The sequence below is a fragment of the Capra hircus genome, chromosome 29 (assembly GCF_001704415.2).
Source record: "Capra hircus breed San Clemente chromosome 29, ASM170441v1, whole genome shotgun sequence".
NCBI classification, from domain to species: Eukaryota; Metazoa; Chordata; class Mammalia; order Artiodactyla; family Bovidae; genus Capra; species Capra hircus.
Window position 1 is genome coordinate 2053888 of NC_030836.1, and position 15426 is coordinate 2069313.

General features: G+C 43.6%; 1 protein-coding gene across 1 annotated transcript in view; it reads right to left on the reverse strand.

Annotated features, from left to right (window-relative positions):
* Window positions 1-15426, reverse strand: part of FAT3 (FAT atypical cadherin 3) — a 656439-nt gene that overhangs the window by 568475 nt on the left and 72538 nt on the right. The window lies entirely within an intron of this gene.

Here is a 15426-nt window from a genome sequence, read left to right on the forward strand (position 1 = left end):
ACAAGTGCACTAATTCGATCCTGAGGACCTCACCCTCATGACTTCATCTAAATCTAATCATTTCCAAAGGTCTCATCTTTAAATATCATCATATTGGGTGTTAGGTTACAACATATGAATTTGGAAAGACAGAAACTTTCACTTCATAGCAGCCAAATAATTTAACATTACCATTTATGTGATATTTTGTTTCTAGTCCCAGGAGTTAGGTTGGAGAAACTAAGATTTCGGCTAACAGCTGAGAGATTTTTATTCCAGCCACAGATGTGCGTTCCATCTGTGCACGGCACTCTGGAAGGGCCCGCATCCGTGCCCCTGGGAGCGTCCTCAAGCAGCAGGGTCCGAGTGCTGTGAAGAGGAGCTGCCTTGGCCTCGGCTGAGAGAAGTCTGAGGTGTGCCACACACTGTCTCCCAGAGCTCCCCGGCAGGGCTGAGCTTCTCTGAGCGTACAAGCTCAGTGTCTTCATGACCCGCCCTTCACTGGCATCTCTCCCCACTTGTCCCCATTTCCTGACCCCCTGCTAATGTTTCCTGGGATCCCCCGCTAATATAAGACTTGCATTCCAATCCTTGCCTCTAATTCTACTTCCGGGGAAGCCCATTATTCAAACATTACAATGTATATCCCCAATTCTGCACTCCTACTGGGCTCTTCTTTCCATCCAGAAGACACCTCTGACGTATCATCTCCTTGTCTGTTACCCATCGTTCCAGGCTCTGGGCCAGGCTCCAGCCTCCCAATCCTCATAAGCCCTTCATTGGGGAGACTGCCACCATCCTAAGAACTGTGTGCCTCGCAGAAGCACACTCTCCCGTGAAGACGTTTACATGTGTACTGACTTCAGCTGCAATCCACAGAGTAAATCACGAGGCCCTGGGGTCAGACACCCTGTCATGTTCCTTCTCACCTCCACCAGAGCATCTGTGCTTCTGTGCAGTAGCTTTGTTCCATGTCTGCAGAGACAAAGTGAGCTTTTGAGAAATGTCCCTAAATGAAACCATGTGTTTTTTCTTGAAGGACAATTCCTTATGGATTTATTTTTCTATCTTATGGGGAAATCTGGCTTTTACGCTGTATAATAAACATACCTAGTAAGACAGAGCATACGAGAGAAAAGTGCTAAAATATTCTCAATTCTGCTTTAGAACAGAGCACTGGAGCCCATGTGTTGCAGAAAATAAATTTAAATAGCTTAGTGTTTTGCTACTTTGAGACCTTTTGTTAATAGTGAAGCAACAAAGGTCCCTGTAAGTGAAGGAATCTGGTCATTAGAGAATTCAGTTATAAGCAGCATGAAACTGATATGGAGATCCCTGACGCTCTCACAGAGGAAGGCTTTCCCACAAGCAGCGATGTGCCAAAGCGAGGGCTGGTGCCTCTGTGGACATTTCCTTAGATATGCGACCCTGACCAGCCCTGGGTCCCCAGGTTTCCTGAAGCTGGTGTGACAGCCTGATCGTGGATCTGGCGGCTCGGTTGCCGTACAGTCTACGGTGCAGACCAAATGCCTTCAGGTCCCCAGCAGCTCCTAAGTCCAGTTCCCATAAATACGGTGTCCCAAATGTATCTCAGAGAAAAGCACGCCTGATCCAGAGGGATCAGACGCTGTAATAAAACCATGAGGACAGCCTGGCCCTTTCTCAGTCCCCGTGCTCCCTCTCCACTCTGCCAGTCGTGAACCGAGTTAGGGTGTGATTTCCCTTATCCCAGCAATAGTAACCCTGTGAACACTGGAACCTCACTGTATATTTTTTAACTCAAATCTTGTTTCAGTTATAAAATTAAAAAATTCAAACACTAGATAAAAGTATGAAGAATAAAGAAAAATACCCTATATTCTAGAGATGGAGATGGCTGCAGAAAATGGTAAATGCATTAACATCACAGAGCTGTTTTCTTAAGGATGGTTGAATAGGAAATGTTATGGTATATATATTTTAATTCAATTAAAAAGTCACCCAAAGGTAACCATTATTGATATTTCGGTTTAAATCCCTGTCAGACTTTTATGAATTAAGGCATGGGCCACCATACATACACATATATTTTTATGAGATCACATAAACATAGTATTTTACACCTTCTGAATCATTTTAGCATTATCTTGGTGATCTACGTCAATTAAAAAGAAATATCATTTTATCACTAGATAATATTGAATTATATAAACTTGCCATCTTTTAACCAAGCCCCCATTATTAGATATTTAGGTTGTTAGTTTTAACCTATTATTTCTGCATACTTTTCTAAAATCAGAATTGCCAGGCAAGAATGAGACATATTTGTAAGTTTTTAACATACACTGTCAGACTACAAGCTATAATTCTACTTTATCAAAAGAAACTTTCCCTTCCTGTATAATTTCATCAACTACTCTCCTTTACTCCAGGTATAATCATATCTCTGTCTGTCTGTCCCTCTTTCTGTCTCTCTCTCACACTCACTCACACACACACACACACACACACACACACACACACACGACTGAACTTTAAATTCCATGTCCTGGCATCCAAGACCAGCCATGATTAGGTTTCAGCTACTTTTTTCAGATCTGAACCTCCCTTCTTGAATTCATGCATGACGCAGCAGAGTCAAGCTGGATTACTCCTAATGTTCCCATTAAGACTCTCAAGTCCCTGTCTCTGTGTCCTTCCTTCCCGGAATATCCTCACCCACCATGAACACCTGTTGAAAATGTAATTTTGCAGATCAGCTCAGAGAGGATTTGTTTCACGATTCTCCACACTCCATCATAATAATAGCTAAAGTTTACTGAAATGAACTGACCTGGTGGCTTATTTCATTTAACTGAAAACAGCCCTATGAGCTACACTGAAACTATTTCCCCCTTGCATGCAGATGAGGACACTGAGGTTAAATAACTTTTTTAAGGTCAAAAAGCTAATAAGAGGGAGAGCTGGCTCCAAACCCAGTATCTCTACCTCCAATTAATCACTGTGTAATTAACACAGGGAAATATTTTAAGTTGGCTTTAAGTTTCTCATTGTTAAAATGCATAAAGGTAAATTAGATAACCACAAAAGTATTTTCAACTCTGATATGCTATGAGATTTTAAGAGTTTCTTAAATATTTCACATCTCAGTTTGCAAGCCTTCGCATCCTTCAAAATGAGGATGAGTGTTTATTTACTGCCTACTCAGACATTCTAAGATTCCATCCACTAAGTTTCCCAGGAGACCGGAATGAGAAGTCCAACCCTGAATCAATGTCATAGCTATTACTACACTTCCCAGTGATCGACTCATTGACTAACCCAAAATCCAAAGACAGGAATCAAGACAGCACTGAGGAAATAGTGTCATAAAACTACTTTCCATCCAAGACTGAAATTTCTGGAAGTTTCCATGACAAATGCAAAAATATGCCCTCTCTTAATTTTTCATTTGAGGACTGCTGTGCAACACTCCGCAGTCTCCGGGCTTTGTACTCGGGAGGCAAAACATCACAGAACAGGCGCCAGAGCAGCAGAGCGGGCCTGTCAGAAACCCTAAGTCGGAGGCCAGAATGGAACAGAGGGACCTCTGTCCCACCCAGACTCGTTCCCGGACCTGAGAGGCGGACTTTCATCTCCATCTCTAAGAAGAGTGGGGGCTGACAGAACCAGGAACCACGCCAGGAAAAGCCAGGTGCTTGAAGCTTTGCTCAGCTGACAGACAGTGTCTAAACTCTGAAAGGTGGAAACCCATTCCTTCCAGAAAAGATTCCTGTCAAAGCAGAGATAAGTTTGGGCATCAAACTAAAGGGAGTGTAAAGAGCTTTTATACACCAGAGAACTTCCAGGGTGTCTCATAAGTGAATGAGAGCATCCTTAGAGTACTGTAATTTACGCATCTACATGCTAGAAATCTGGGAAGTACTTGGCCACAAAGACTTTGTGAGGTCAGAAATGGCATTTTATTCAACTTAAAATCCCCAGCACTTACCAGAGAGCTAGACACAGAGTCAATAATGAAAATATGAGGAAAACAGGAAGGGAGAGAGAATCCCAAAGAGTGAAGTCCTTAGGAGCTGTGTCACCAGTTTTGGCTTTCTTGTGATCCTCATGTCAGCTAGCATCAGTCCCAGTATAGATACCTGGGAAGAGCTACCTACCGGGGCACTGAAACTTCATGCATAAGGACAAAAATCTAGAGAGAATTAGGGACAGCCGTTAATAAATATAAAAATGGCTTTGTGTAGCGAACACCAGCATGTACTGAGTATTGTGTGCACCGCTCTCTTTACCCGACCCCCAACATGACTCTCGGAAGCAGATGTGAGACTGGACGCTGCAGAGGAGCAGACGCACAGGAGGGCAGACAGTCTGTGTCACATGGCCGATCAGCAGTGGAGACCGCCTTATGGGTCAAGATTTACCTGCTTGAAAACCAATGCTCGGAAGCAACATCAAAGACTCTAGAAGGAGGCAAAGCTTTGACAACAGCTGCACGAGACGATGATGCAGATGCGACATCCTGCAGATGACGCGGGAGCGATTCCGAGCCCCTAAAACGCGACTTCTCTCCACATCGCTTCATGATTAGGGGCTTCTAGAGCGGCGACCTCAAACTTGCCTGACCACATGCTCTGAGAAATAAGTCAGTGTGAGAGTTCTTTAACTACTGAGGAAGATCCTACTTACAACAGATTTATTTTCAAGAGTCAAAAGGAGCACTGGGGCATGAGCTCATACCGTGCTCTTGCTGTCAGTGGAACTGATGCAGGTAAACATGAGCACGAGAGCGAGTCGCCTTCCATCGTCTTTCCCAAACATCACGTTTGTGGTGCACTGCCAGGGAGGACCAGAGGCAATCCCAGCAAGGATTTCCGTCGCAGACCCACCTTGCTCTCCTGGCCTGAGTTCAAGTCCTCCACTCACAAGGCTCCCTTAACCCCTTGTGAAGTGAAACATTCCAAGACCCATAGGCCTCTCACCTGATCAGTATCCACTGAATCTCATCCTTCTCAACCCAAGTTAATGGCTCTCCTGAAAAAGTAGCTTTCTGTTGCCACTTAGCAAGCAGCTCAGCCCTCCATGAAGGTCTCCAAGGGTGCTGAGGGTTGGGTCATTCCCCGCCAACCTCAGGACCCAGAATAGGCAGGGCTCAGTAGGAAGCTCATGATGGTAATTTTCCTGAGCAACCAGGAAGCTCTTTTAAAGAAATCCAAACAAGAGAAAAGCTTCATTCACAAAGCAGTTCACTACAGCATTATTTACAATAACAAGAGAACTGGTGAATATATTAAAGGTCCAGCAGGGAAGAACTCTGAATGACTTAAATGTGACATTCTCCCATGATGAAGACTACATCTCACATGATGAAGACGGCAGACAAGACTTACAGGAGGTACTTACTGTCGCTGGAAAATGTTCCCTTATAAAGTCACCTGACAAAGACACAAAGCACAGAATTTTAACTTGTTAAAAGCTCACAGAAAATGAGGTGGAAAGGAAACGCTCAAATGTTAATGATCCTACTATACTCTGATTTCTGTTCCTTTTTCACCCTTCTTCAACAGCTTCTGAATGATCTATAGTTGGCAAACAATCCTTCTAAAAGTAGGGGAAATGCAACACTTAATGAATTAAGCACAAAGTGGACTACTGAGTCAGCAAAGATGAAGGATGAGCAATTCATTTGGATATTTTTCAGTATAGAATTTGCAGAATTCTCTTTCCTTCCCCAAAGATCCTAACAAGGCCAGGTTTCTGCTAAGGGTTTACTGGTTACTCCGTTGCAGTTTACTACAGGGCAAAGCTGCCTAGAGGTCAGTTCCTGCCATTTGGTGAAAATTAATGCTTTTGTGGATTTTCTGTGCACTTGAGAGCCCTCATACTTTCTCTTGCAGCGAGAGACATGGAAAATTATCGACTACCTACAAATATACTTTTACAGCAGTTTCTATAGTTTAAACAATGTGTCCCAAACAACAAAGCTATTTAGGAACATTCTTCTCTAAACATTTCATGAAACATTTTATAAAATGTTAAAACAGTTTTAAATACAAAGTTACATATAACTCATGCTTAGTAAAAAAGTGATCTAAACCACCAAATTGAAAAAATATTTTTCTTCTCTAAAAAATTATTTCAAGTAGCCACAAGGTCAAATTGGCAATACTCAATAGCCAATAACTACAAATAAAATTAAATAGCACAACAAAACCCCTAACAAATTGTCTGGCCTCAGCACAGCCTTAGGGCTTTAAGGAAAGCTTTGAGCTATGTTCATCCACCACCTCTTCCCTAAGTGGTGTGCTGGGTAATTTCCTATGGCAGCTCTGCTGGGCTATGACGCCCAGCTGCGTGGTCAAGTACCAGTCTCGATGTTGCTGTGAAGGTGTATTTTCATTCTTAATTTTTCCTTTTTGTTGGCCATGCTGGGCCTCTGTTGCTATGCACCGGCTTTCCCTAGTTGTGGGGAAACAAGGCTGCTCTCTAGTCGTGGTACGTGGGTTTCTCACTGCAGTGGTTTCTTTTGTTGGGGAGCTTGGGCTCTAGGGCAGGCAGGCTGAGTTGCCCCAAGGCATGTGGAGTCTTCCTGGACTGGGGATTGAACCTGTGTCCCAGCACTCGCAAGCAGATTCTTAACCACTGGACCATCAGGGAAGTCCCAAGGTATTATTTCATGTGATAAATAATTAAATCAATAGACTTCAAGTAAAGTAGATTACCCTCCAAAATGTGTGTGGGCCTCATTCAATCAGCTTCAAGATCTTAAAAGGTTTCCCAAGGAAGAAGGAATTCCCCGAGGCCTGCACTATGGAAACCCTGCCTACTGCCTGCAGCAGAATTTGGACTTAGACAGAAGCATCAACTTTTAGCTGAGTATCCACCCTACTGCTGGCCTGTCTTATGCATTTCCAACTTGCCAGCCCCCATAAGAATGCACGCCAATTCCTAAAATAAATCTCAGTATCCTCCATCCCCTTTCCCCACCTCTGTCTCTTCTGCTCCATACAGAGATAGATGGATCTAGATGTGTATAGATCTATATATCTCATGGTTCTGTTTCTCTGGAGAACTCTGGTTAATACAGGCCAAGTGGCCATAATTCTTAATTAGCTTGAGGCAGGCCCAGTTTACACCTGTTGTGGTCTAATTAAGAGCTACCCTTTTCCCTCTGAAATGTGTCCTGGCTGGCGTAATAAATCACATGCTCTCTTTACACGCAGAGCTAAAGACAGATTTATGATATTACTAAGTAATGAGCTCTTTTTACTTAAAATGTTGTGTTTCAAACTTTCTGGTGACCTACAATAAGAAATGTATTTTCTGTCACAAAACATAACTGAAGCCCATGATGTGCAATGCAATGATCTCTATTATATTTTATAATGTGTCATTTCAAATGCTCTCTGCAACCCACTGACTTCACAGCATGATCCATGGATGGGATCATAACTCAGTTTGAAAAGCACTGACTTAGACAAACGCAGGGTTGGCTGGCAGGCAGGGTTTGTAACTGCCCCGGGGACACGTGGTGACAGAGAAGAGGCAAGAGCAAGGCCCATGTATCAGAGATTCTACTTGGTCTATGCTCCATATAGTCTTTAATATCACTTCTTCTCCATATAAATAAGTGAAAGTGAACATCACTCAGTTGTGTCCCTCTCTTTGCGACCTCACGGACTATACAGTCCATGGAATCCTCCAGGCCAGAATAATGGAGTGGGTAGCCGTTCCCTTCTCCAGGGGATCTTCCCAACCGAGGGATCGAACCCAGATCTCCTGCACTGCAGGTGGATTCTTTACCAGGTAAGCCACCAGGGAAGTCCCCAGCAATAGTATATATAAACACACTTTAACGGCATCATCTTTGAGGATTTAAAATAGCTCAGTTAGAATTCCATCACCTCCACTAGCCTTGTTGGGTAGTAATGTTTCCTAAGGCCCACTTGAATTCATACTCCAAAACTGATGCTCTCGAACAGTGGTGTTGGAGAAGACTCTTGAGAGTCCCTTGGACAGCAAGGTGATCAATCCAGTCCATCCTAAAGGAAATCAACCCTTAATATTCACTGGAAGGACTGATGCTGAAGCTCCAATATTTTGGCCACTTAATGCAAAGAGCCAACTCATCAGAGAAGACCCTGATGCTGGGAAAGATCGAAGGCAAAAGCAGAAGGGGCAGCAGAGGATGAAGTGGTTGGATGGCATTACTGACTCAGTGGACATGGGTTTGAGCAAACTTGAGGAAATGGTGAAGGACAGGGAAGCCTGGCATGCTGCAGTTCATGGGGTCGCAACTTAACTGAACAACAAAAGAAATATAAACACACCAATTAAGAATATGATTCTGAAGTGTTTTCCTTTAGTGAATCTCCAGTTTCTTGTGAATCTTACACACAGAAAAGAGGCAAAATGATTAATACTGGCATCCTATTGGATTATGCTATCTCTAGCTTCACCTTTCTCCAGCTCAGTTTCCCTTACAGAAAGACCTATAAAGTCCAGATTCCATCTGCGGCCATTCAGTAAATATCCATGGATTGCCTGTCAGACACAGGGCAAGGCAGGATTTCCCTGTTGCAGAAACCAGTACTCGAGAAACCAAGCACTACACTCAGAGAGTGGGAGAACTCAGGTTTATTATGCTGGAGGGCCCAGAGGAGTTAACACTCCAAGCTCTGAGCTCAGAACAAAGGGGTTACAGAGTTTTTATAGACAGACTCTAGTGGGCAACACTAGCTGCTAATAGGCTGGTTTAAACTAAGCAATTTCACCTGTGCAGGAACAGCAGTCAAAACAGGGAGGGGGATGCCTGACCTTTACACAGACAGGCATGATTAAGCAGGTTGGCAGGGGCTGGGTGACTGCAATGAGCAGGACAAGGGTGAGTGAGATAACCTCCAGCTCCTAGTATTGTGAGTGCCCACTTTCTGAGACCATGTGACCTATGTGATCCAGACTTTACAAGGAGCAAGTCAAGTTACAGAGGCAGAAGGACCCAGTGGTGATGTAAAACTTGAACTTTTCCTGTTCTTCCCTAGCCACCAAGTCCCAGCAGCTCTCAGCGGCCATAACTGCATGTCTGTATGCCAGGCTCCTTGACCCATCTTCAGAGTTCTTTAGGCCTTTTGTCTCCTTCACTGCACACCTTTCCACGGCCGCTGCTAACACACTCATCCACACATGCACCCTGGTCCCAGCATCTCGCCATAGCCTCTGGTCAAGTATTCTTCTCCCCAGCCCCAGGCACCCTACCAAGTTTCTCCTTATCAAAGATTGCATCCCTTCCTCTTAAAACTGCCACTGTTTGCAGATGACATGATGCTATATACAGAGAAAACCCTAAAACTGCTACCAGAAAACCACTAGAGCTCATTGATGAATTCAGTAAAGTTGCTGGATACAAAATTAATATACGGAAATCTGTTGCATTTCTACACATTGACAATAAAATACCAGAATGAGAAATCAGGGAAACAATCCCATTTGCCATCTTGTCAAAAAGGATAAAATACCTAGGAATAAATCCACCTCAGGAGGCAAAAAAACCTGTATTCCAAAAACTATAAGACACTGATGAAAGAAGCTGAAGGCCACACACGTGGAAAGCTGTATCGTGTTCTTGGATTGCAAGAATGAGCACTGTCATAGTCACTATGCTTCCCAAGGCAATCTACAGACTCACTGCAATCCCTATCATATCACCAGCGGCACTGGTCACAGAATTAGAACAAAAAACTAAGGCTGCCCTGGGGAGCTGAAGAAGCAAGGGGGGTCAGGGAAGCACAGGGCAGAGACGTGAGGGAATGGATCGGAAGTGTCAGGTGAGTGGGGCAGGGCACGGGTGGTTCAGGACTGAGCGGGTGGGGACAGAGGGGGACACACCACTGGGACGCAGCCAGGGCAGAAATGAGGTGCTCTTGATGGAGAGTCAATCACACACAACAAGAAAGCCAAGGACAAGGGGACAGGAAGGTGCATCACAAAGTGATCGAGCCACAGGCACAGCTCAAAGCTCTATTCTGCCGCACGGGCTGGGGGACCCAACAAAGGCCACCTCCCCATCTCAGTTTCAGGATCTGCAACTGTCAGACAGGAAGGAAAACCAGCACTTGGTGGGCAGCAGAGGCAATGGGCCGCGTGAGAAGGCCTAGCGGGCTGACTGCAGGCTCCCCGGGACCCGATCTGCAGCCGTCCCCTCTCCCGGGCCACCGTGCATCCCTGCGAGACTGGAGAGCTGCCTCAGGCTCCAGTCTCTGCGATTACAAAGGCACAAGGAGAGGCCGAGCGGAAAGGGACACGCGGCTTCAGTGTTTTCAGAGTGACTGTCACTCAATTAAATGCAAATACATTTTTAACCAAATGACGGTGTTTCAGAAAGCTTCCTCTTCAAGTCTGTTTGGTGAGCAAAATTTAAGATCTCCAACACTTGCTGATGTAAATTCCATAAACCCAAGTAAGCAGACAATTGTTCAATTACCATACACATGGTCACTTGCCAATAAAACAGGAGGAAGCTAAAAAAAAATAATGCAAATGCCTTATGAAGGCCTAGATGGCTTCAGCAACAGACTGCAAGGGACTCAACATATAAAACACCAAACTGAAACTTATTAATACAAAACCAGGCATCTTTTCTAATTAATTTTGCAGACAAGAGCTGAATAAATTAAAATTGAATATCTTCTTATCTAAAAAGTAGAAAATGATTTTTTTTTAATATCTAGGCTCTCAGCAATAAGAAACTACTAAATAGCAAGCCACAAAATTAATGTAATTAAATTCAAAGTGGGTTCAGATTACAACATTAAATGTGAAATTTGACTAAAACAAAAACCGAAGCATTATTCTTCATGATATATTGAGATAAAATCATCTTATCTAAGCCTCAAAGAATGATCTGTTCATTCTTTTGAAAGATATATTTCCATTGAGTTATGCAATATCAATGGGCAGGCAAATTATCTGAGACAGAAAAACATCAGTTAATGGAAAAATGAGAAAGTTAATAAACGAAGTCAAACTGGGTATTTTATGAGTGCTGCTGAAAATACAATTCACAGAAGTAAAATACCACCGTTATGACTGAGCATAATAAACCAACGGCTTGTCTTAAAGGCTATGTGTGATAGAAATCATTCAAATCAATTGAGTTACTGTTTCTTAGCAATTTGATAAAAAAGGAAAAGAGTGTAACAGGGAGTCAAGTACTCCTTTGGGAGGTGAAAAACAAGCCAGCTGGGTTTCTAAGTGCACTTTAATCTGTGTATTTTCCCCTTGTTTTAAAAAAAGACACAGGAAAGATTTCCTAAATCAAGCTGCTAGAGTCCTGGAATTTGTAGAATTTAAATTATTATTACAGATTTGATTACGATGGGTATTCTCTCTGTCCTCCAAGCCCCATTGGAATTGAGAGGCTGATCACCACTTACTCTAACCTTGACTTCTGGAACTGTTGAATCCTTTGGGACCAGAACTCGGATGTGAAATCCCACTCACTGTGAAACTGGGTGGAAAATGAGAACAGAGGCTCCAGAATATCTCCATGAACTAAGGCTGAGTGAAGCCATCCACAGGCAATCTTGGTTCAGCTTTTTCCCACTGCATCCTTTATGAGCATCAAACAATGTTCACTTCGGGGAAAGCAGAAATCGTAATGCATGGACTTACTGACAAGACCATTTCCTTTTTTTTTTAAGTGAAATACAGTTGATTTGGGGGAATTCCCTGGTGTTCCAGTGGCTAAGTCTCTGCGGTCCAATGTAGGGGGCCTGGGTTCGATCTCTGGTCAGCGAGCTAGAGCCCGCATGTTACAACTAAGAGTTTGCATGCCCCAACTAGAGGTTCTGCAGGCTGCAACCTAAAGACCCCTCATGCCACAGCTAAACACTGAAGATATCTCGCGCTACAGCCAAGACTCAGCACAGCCAAACAAATAACTAAGCAGTTTTTAAAACAGAAAGAAAAGAGACATAGGGGCTTTACAACGTGGTGTTCGTTCCAGATACACAGCAAGGCGAGTGAGTTACGCGTGCATGCGGCGCTGCTGGTTGTGGAGGTTTGGTCGCTCGGTCGCATCTGACTCTGGTAATGCCAGGCACGCAGCCTGCCAGGCTCCTCTGCGCGTGGGACTCTCCAGGCAAGACTACTGGCGACTGGAGTGGGTGGCCATTTCCTTCTCCAATACACACAAATACAGCTATTCTTTTTCAGATTCTTTTCCCTTACAGGTTCTTATAAGATACTAAGTATAGTTCACTGTGTTATATGGTAGGTTCTTGTTGGCTATCTATTTTATATACTAGTGTGTGTATGGAGAAGGAAATGGCAACCCACTCCAGTGTGCTGGGCCTGGAGAATCCCAGGGACGGGGGAGCCTGGTGGGCTGCCGTCTATTGGGTCGCAGAGTCAGACACGACTAAAGAGACTTAGCAGCAGCAGTGTGTGTATGTTGATCTAAGACTCTTCCTTTTACAATCTATAATTATTAATTAAATTGTCCTCATAAATATTAAGCATCAATAATATCCTAAGGCAGGGTTCTGCAAACTTTCTCTGTAAAGGGTCAGAGAGTAAGTATTTAAGTTTTGTGATTCAGAAGGTTTCTGTGGCAGCTATTCAACTCTGCCTTGTGTGGTAAAAGCTGTGTCCCATTAAAACTGAACAAAATCACAATCTCCCTCTCTCCTCCCATCCCAGGCATCCCTCTCAACAGGGAACAGACCTATGTTTACCTGTGGCTGATTCGTGTTGATGTATGGCAGAAATCAACACAATATTGTAAAGCAATTATCCTCCAAATAAATATAAATGGAAAATCAGGCAGCCAGCCTACAGGTTGGGCTTTGCTGACCACTGCTCTGACTATAACTAAAGAAATAAAAATGAGCTTAAAATCTAAGTGAGCTTTCCATGTTTTTCTGCCTTGGACATCCTCAAGGAAACCATCTTTTTTGATTACACAAGTTCCCCAAATTCTTTAAAGTCTCTATGAGGTTACCCTTGAAAGATGGCAAGTTATCCCTTGAGTCAACTGTGATTCTATCTTTTAGCTGGAAGGATGGCATAAAGTCTTCACACAAATTAAAAAGAGCATACCTGGAATTGAATTGGTGGCTCCAGACTCTTATTTATCTCATTTAAGACTAGTCAGGGGCCTTGGCTTTAGTGACGTGTACACAATTGGGATGAACAAATATACAACAGTAACAGCAGTCATAAAAATAAGGCATTAGAAAGGCAGAGAGTGAAATTCACCTTGGTAATCCATTCATGAAGATAAGCACTAACCCAACACACCTAGGGATTAAAGAAATCCAAGGTCTGAAAGAAATGTCATACAATCGTCCTATGTCTGCTTTATATCTTATTATTAATCTTCATGGGGATCTTCAGCTTTTTAAAGCCCCAAACTCTCTGCTTCAGGCACACTTTATAGTGGGATTAACACAAAATAGGGCCCCATGAACTTCTTGGATCTTTGTAGGTCAATATAAATATCCATCACCTGCAAACTATACAAGGTTTTCCTGGAAGTCAGGTTGACTTAGCAAATGTGCAAGCCCCTTAAACCAGAGGTCCCAACTTCTGGGGTCTAATCTGAAGTGGAGCTGATATAATAATAATAGAAATAAAGTACACAATAAATGTAAAGAACTTCAATCTTCCTGAAACCATCCCACCCCTGGTCCTTGGAAAAACTGTCTTCTGCAAAGATAATCCCTGGTGCCAAAACGGTTGAGGACCACTCGCTGCCTTAAGCCACTTTTAAGAATGCTACAGGGAAACGAACATAGCATACTACTATGAAATTTAAGAACATTTACAGGAACTGAAATGTTAAGTGTTCATGAAAGCTGTTTTATCATTAAATGCTTATGTAAGGAAAATGAAATCCAGAAGTCATAATAAGGGTTCTGGTTTCCCAGGGAGTTTATATAGAGAACGCTGATAATTTAATATAGAATATGGACTGGGGGAGGGGAGCAGGAAGCCTGCACTAAAGGGCTTTCAGATTTGGTGAATGTAAGTCAGAAGTCTCATGGGGAGGGGGCCAGGGAGAGGCCAGAGCCTTCTCTGAACACTCCTTTGTTTTGCTGATAATTTCGGAAAACTAGAATGATGTTTGGCCAGGAGGTCCAAATATTAACAAATGTTTTCTTCTCCAAGCCGAGCGATTTCCTAAAAGCTGTAACAGGCACACCTATGTTTTGCGAAGACTGAAAGCACCCTGTGCAGTGGTTCCAGCTCTGTTAGTAACACATACCACAAAGGCAATTCCCAGCAAAGTTATGTCAATAGAAACAAACAAACAAATGGAATTTTGATTCAGAAAAGAACCCGAACACATTCCCTAAGCAGACTACATTATGCATCTGTTACTGCAGGTGGGGGTGAGCCCTCTTGGCTGGAGTGCTCCCCAGGGCAGCAGGGTTGGTAAGCCATAGGCACAAAGAGGCAGATGCTGCTCAAAGCTTCATCTTTGCCATGGCGTTCGGCGCCTTCTGATGACGTGACACACCCCGTCACACGCGGAGGGCGACCAAATTACAAGACACCAAGTCGGAGAGATGCTTGGTGCTGTCATAACAGACAAGTTTGTGTTCTCTGCTGGGGAGAGAGGAAGCTTGTTTAACTCTTTCACCAAAGCTGGTTACTGTTATAGTTATTCCTAAATATCATTTTAAGGTAATCTGTCGGTGGCTGTGCCGGGTCTCTGATGCTGCCTGGGCTTCTCTCCAGTCACGGCGCGGGCTCCGTAGGGCAGTAGCTTCTCTTGTGGAGCGCAGGCTCCGGGGATCAGGGCCTTCAGCGGTTGTAGCTCCTGGGCCCCCGCGCACACGCTTAATTGTCGTGGCGTGCAGGCTTAGCTGCTCCGAGGCACGTGGGATCTTCCTGGATCAGGGACCAAACCCAAGTCTCCTGCATTGGTAGGCAGAGTCTTTATCACTGAGCCACCAGGGAAGCCCCTAAATATTATTTTTTAAAGTAATTGCTTCTCTAGCCTAGTAAATGGCTTCTTCAGGGTATGAGGTTATCACTACATAAAATACATTTTACTAAGTAATCTAAAAGATATGGAATAGTATATGGAATACAGTTTTCCAGTATGAGGCAACTGTTGAGACAGGTGAATTATTCTCCTTCATGTGTCAAAATATATTACAAGGTCTTTTGATAGGTAATGAGATCAGAGTTGGAAGGAGAATTTAGATAGACACACAAACAGCTAATTTTGATCAAGATGAGAGACTCCATTAAGTGACATGCCCGAGGTGACACCCCCCATTGGTGACTGTAGAAAGGAGGCTAGAAATTCTCACCTCAGAGCCCCTGCACACCCACTCAACAGGCACACACGAGGCGCCTGCTGGTTTAAGGGGAAAGCAGCTTCTAAACCTACTACTACTATTTCCTCTTTTAAACTTAAGGAAGATGGTTCTCACCTAAATTTAAGAACATCTATGG